Genomic DNA, 5,388 nt, shown 5'->3' with positions numbered 1-5,388 from the left:
AATTAACCATCACACCTATTAAAGAATAACCATCATCTTCTTTCTCCGTGCATTGCTGCTCATGGAGATATAATACTGAGCCCATGTCTTATGCATATACAGAGCATAAACCACTTATTTGCATCCCAAATGCAAGGGAAGCTAAGAAACATTATCTTTAGCTTTCCAGTCTTTAGAAAACCAGGAAGGCAGACTCAAAGTGAGTTGAAATGGGTGTTGAGTGAGCCAACTAAGTTGCCATTTGATTACTCAACCTCTATTCAAACCCTCTTCCCATGCCTAAACTCTCAAGCAAGACAAGAACAACAGCATCGTTAACAACATAACAGCAAGATTGATATGCTGAGCATAATTCAACTACTGTTTGCTCAGATGAAAACTCGCTTATTCTCTCCTCAAAGGGGAACTCCAAAATCTCATCCATTCCTGGGTAATATTCATTTCTACTCTAGTGTAGTTACAATCACATCTTGGTATTTTGTAAGCTATAGAATAAATTATGAAGTTACCAGCAAAGAATTCACTCTATATAAATTAGCAGGAGAAAGATATACAGGGAAAACAGAATATTTCTCTTTCTTTCTGTCTATCTAGGAAGTTTACTTACCCATGTTCCTAATTACTACAACTTTTATGAGGCTTTAGTTAAAATTTGTAACTACTTATAAGTCTATAGTTATCAATTATAACATCCTTCATCACTAGCCATTCTGACATTGAATTACTACTTATGAATTTTTGGCTTTTCTTCTTTTCTACACTTGACCTTAGCCAAAAGGCAGAGAAGTAATTCTTTTCTTATATAAACATTTTAATCAATAAAATCTCTTTAATAACACTTTTTGGAATTATGCAAGCTTTGATCTGTAACTTTTCAATTATTGTTTTTTGTGTGTGTGTTTTAATTTTTATTGAATCATAATATATTTTTGGGTTCAACGTTGACATATGTTGATCAAAGCAATATTACCTGTATATATATTGTTACTTATTCTTTATGCCCCTTGTCCATTCTATACCCATCCTCCCCCCCCCATTACCCTAGATTTCTTCTCTCCCTCTGAAAGAGTAATGGTTACTCTTGATTTGTTGCCTAGATGATCTGTCCAATGCTGAGAGGTATATTCAGGTCCCCCAATATTACCATACAGCAGATGCTTCTTCTGTCACTCTGGAATGGGCTTTGTGGAGAGGGACATCCTCTTCTTTTCTCTGGTCTCTGCTCGTGACTCTCCTTGTGTCAATGAACTCCAATGGCTGACAGACCATCTGCATGGTGGTTGTGGCGTCTAGCTGCTTTTGCAGCAGCCGTGGTTATTGTGGTGGTTGTGGTGCGCCATCCACATGGAGGTGATCTTTTTGGCATGCTCCTTACCTAGCTGCTGGTGGCTCCTGGCTCTATACCTCAGGGCCCTGGGCAGACCCGGTGGCACTGGCAGTGTGCCTGGTTGTGAGTGGAGGGTCCATTCTCTGGCTCTATGCCTCAGGTGGGCCCCAATCGGTACTGTGCTTTTTCTTTCAGTTCTGTGTTGGATTATTTGCTGTTCTCACCACTTAAACTTTGTGCTGGACCTAATTTGTTGTCCTTTGCTTACTTCTAAAGTGGGAGAACTTCCTGTGGGGATCAGTACTTGAGCTCTATGGTTGAGCTAAATTGCTGCTTTGCTGCTGATTCCCTGGGATGGCTTTTTGTGCAGCTCAGGTTTTAATGGTTGATAGGTACTTCCGGATTTAGTGAAATCCATTGCCCCTGGGTTGTAAAGAAACACTGGTCTGGGCCTGAGTCTTTTCATCAAACTGCACCCAATGCAATTCTATATTCATGACCAGTCTCCTCTGAGTGGTCCTATGCTGATTGGGAGGCAGATCAGTTGCCCTTGCTGTGCCCTAGTGTCTTCCTGGTGGGCCCATCTCCACCACCACCCATGCTCCAAATACTTCCCATGGGATGGGCTGTGCTCTGGTCCCTTGTGATGACTCACTGGCCTCTGAGTGGCTCCTTTTTTTTCATCTGTTGTGGCTCCTTGGTCCCATGTGGGTTCATGGGAACCCTTTTAGTGGTATTGCTGGCCTGGGGGCCACCAAGGCCCTCGTCTCCCCTGCTGCCTCCAGGCAACTTCATCCAGAGGGCACAGCTGCGGCTTTTGCCAGCTTCTGCTCTGTGCACTCAGCAGCTCCATCCTGGACGTGGCCAAGATTCGAAATGGTCAGAGCAGTTTTTTCTTTCTTTCATCATGCCTTCTCCTACCTTCATGCACTCCTCAGGTCTCTCTTCCTCTTCCCCTGAGCTCTAGTGGCCCCAGTGTGGCTACTGTTGCTTTCTTATAGTTGTAAATTGGTTGATTTGTGGGAGAGAGTGACACTGGGGACCGTCTATTCTGCCTTCTTGACTGTAAGCCTCTCCATTATTGTTTATCTCAAAGTATTTAAAAATTTTTATGAATATTTATTCTTTGACCCATGATTTATAAAAGTGATTTTTGAAAAACTTTCAAGTATATGTGGATTTTAACATATCTTTTTGATACTAATTAATTAATTGCATTGTGGTCAGAAAATATGGTTGGCAGTATACTAGCTGTTTGAAATTTTTTGCAAACTTTTAAAATATGCTTGAGAAAAATACATATTTTGTAATTCTTGGTGGCAGATTTTCATGGATTTTTTTTTTTTTGGATCGCCTGTGTTAATTGTGTAGTTTGAATATTATTTACTGACTTGTGGTCTATTTAATCTGTTGATAACTGAGAGAAGCATATTGAAAATTCTCAGTATGACCATGGATTTGTCAAATTTCTCTATAGTTATCTAGCTTTTGATTTACATATTTGAAGTTACTTTCTTTTGAATTGTTATATATTCTATATAAATGTAAACTTTTATCATTACGTATTTATCTTAGTGATTTTCTGATGTTTTGTGTTCCTAACTTCCTTTTTACATGGTTATGGTAACAGAATGCTTCTTTCTTGTGGGGAATGCATCCTGGTTTAAGTGGGACAATCTATGCATTCATCCTGTCTCACTGTTCTCAGGACTGGCTTGCCTCTTTTTCCATAGATTCTTAAAAATTTTTTCTGCATTCTTAAATATTAAGGTTTGCTTTAGCATGTTTATTGCTCTTAGTGATGTATTTATTGCTCTGTAATTATTGTTTTGGCCTTTAATTGGTTCTCTCATTTCTACAGTCTAACCAATTTTTTGTTTCTTCATCTCATCTTTGAAGTCTTCTCTCACTGAATTCATATTTTAAGAATATTCTTCTACTGGATAAGGGAATGTAGGAAAAGTTCTGTTTCTTCAGTTATGATGCTTCCACATGAAGGTCTACATTCATCTTTTTTAACATCTTTATTTCTACTTTTAGGTGTGTGTGTGTGTTCTGAAGTTTTTGGAATTGAGACCTTGTGATTTCCTTTCTCTTTTTTTATTTTCCTTACTCATTTATAACACAAATAATCTTATTAAGAGTTTCCTTCAGCTTTGATATAAAGTATATATTTGTCCTATAATTATCTGTACCAAGTTAGGGCTCATATCCATTTTTTTCTGGTAGAAACCTTCAAGCTTTCTGTCATTTTCCTAGTACCGAATGCAGCCCTGAACCTTAGCTTCTGCAGAGAGAGTCAGGACCAGACATAGATTTGTTTTTCTTACTTTGTCATATAGTCCTCAAGACCGTTTACTCTCTCGCAATTCAGGGAAGGGAAAATATTAACAAAATGACATTTATGTGTCTTGTTTATGGAATTATCAGGGAGAGGGAACAGGGAGACCTCTTCCTTGGTGATATAGGAGCTGCTATAATCTTCTCACCCACCTGAACTTAACTTCTGATTAGATTTTCTCAAACTTTATTTTTTCTTTTGCTTTGTTAATTCCCTTTTATCTTGAGTTTTCTCCTGTTTAATAAAAATTATTATGATAGGTCCTGATAGATTTTTGTGCCTTATTAGGCGAATACTTAATGTATTTATTTATGTTGTTGAGTAAGAAAGTAATTCTTGAGCACTGCCTCAGTCATTTGAGCTTCTTGCGCACCTTCTCATCTGCTCTGCTGCAAATTGGTTGGGGGTGTGGCTTAATGGTTTTTTGGTAGGGTGTGCTCTATCTTCTTTCTTTATTCACAATTTTTTTCTTTGAGGGGAGGTAATGTTAGGGGCCTACTGAGTCATACTGATCATTCTGGCAGTACTTTTTAAAGATTTTGACCTGAGTTTGTACCCCTTTCCTTAAGGACTTGGAGGTGACACATCAGTTTCATCTTTGTATGATTTGTTGTTGCTGTCAGTTCCCTAAGATTTGGGGGAAATGGAAAAATTGATATCCACCCTCACTTTTCTTCTTACTCTACTATTGTTCGTGATTTTTAAACATGATATTTTAGGTATTTATCCCAATTAAAAATTACTAACAATCTAGCACAACCACAGGTGGTCATTTATCTGAAATATGTGTATTAGTCCATTTCTGTTGCTTATACCAAAATACACAGAATTGGGTGATTTATAAAGAAAACAAAATTTATTGCTTACAGTTTTGGAGGCTACGGAACACATCTGGTGAGGGTCTTGGTGGTGACTTCGGTGATAGCAGGGTATCACTTTGAGAAAATGGTGGAACAGAGAGGGCGAGAGAGAGAGACACTCCTGTGTTTATCTTTTAAAGCCCTCAGAACCATGCCCTTGACCACCATTTTTAATCAATTTACTACGGCATGGTCCTACAATCTAATCACCTCTTCAAGGCTCCAACTTTCAGTTACTATAATGGGATTTCCCACCCTCTTAACAGTCATAGTGGGGGCCAAGTTTCTAATACATAAAACTTGGGGTTCACATTTCAAGCTTCAGTGGGTTTTGGGGGGACATAATTCAATCCACTACAGCATGCAAGTTGCGATTCCATTTGGTAGCACAGACAGAGATGACCCTGAAGTAATGATCTGTGGCTGTGTTTCCCAATAGTGTTAGGATGCTACTGGGAACAAATTGTATGTCTGAGTGAAAAGACAATTTATTAACATTCAACATTAACTTTTGCTTTAAGTGAAATATACATAGGTTTATCGTGGTATTTCAACAAGCATGAGTAACTGTGAGAAAAAATAATTACATTATATTATAGTGAAACATCAGGAAAAATGTAATATGAGAATTTTAAACAATGTCTAGGAAGAATGACTGTAGAAATGTTCAAACACCCCAGGGATACTAAAGGTTTCAATGAATTATACATAATAAAACTCAGAGAAATGAAGCATAAAGTTTTAAGAAGGCTCTAACTAGAAAAGCTATAGTTGATTTTTTTTCTGGGTGCTAGATTCATCATCCATACATTACTGTTCTATTTATGAGCAATCTATTTCCTATCCTTGTCCATACATGT

The sequence above is a fragment of the Cynocephalus volans genome, chromosome 8, assembly GCF_027409185.1.
Source record: "Cynocephalus volans isolate mCynVol1 chromosome 8, mCynVol1.pri, whole genome shotgun sequence".
NCBI lineage: Eukaryota > Metazoa > Chordata > Mammalia > Dermoptera > Cynocephalidae > Cynocephalus > Cynocephalus volans.
Note: the sequence above shows the minus strand (reverse complement) of the source record.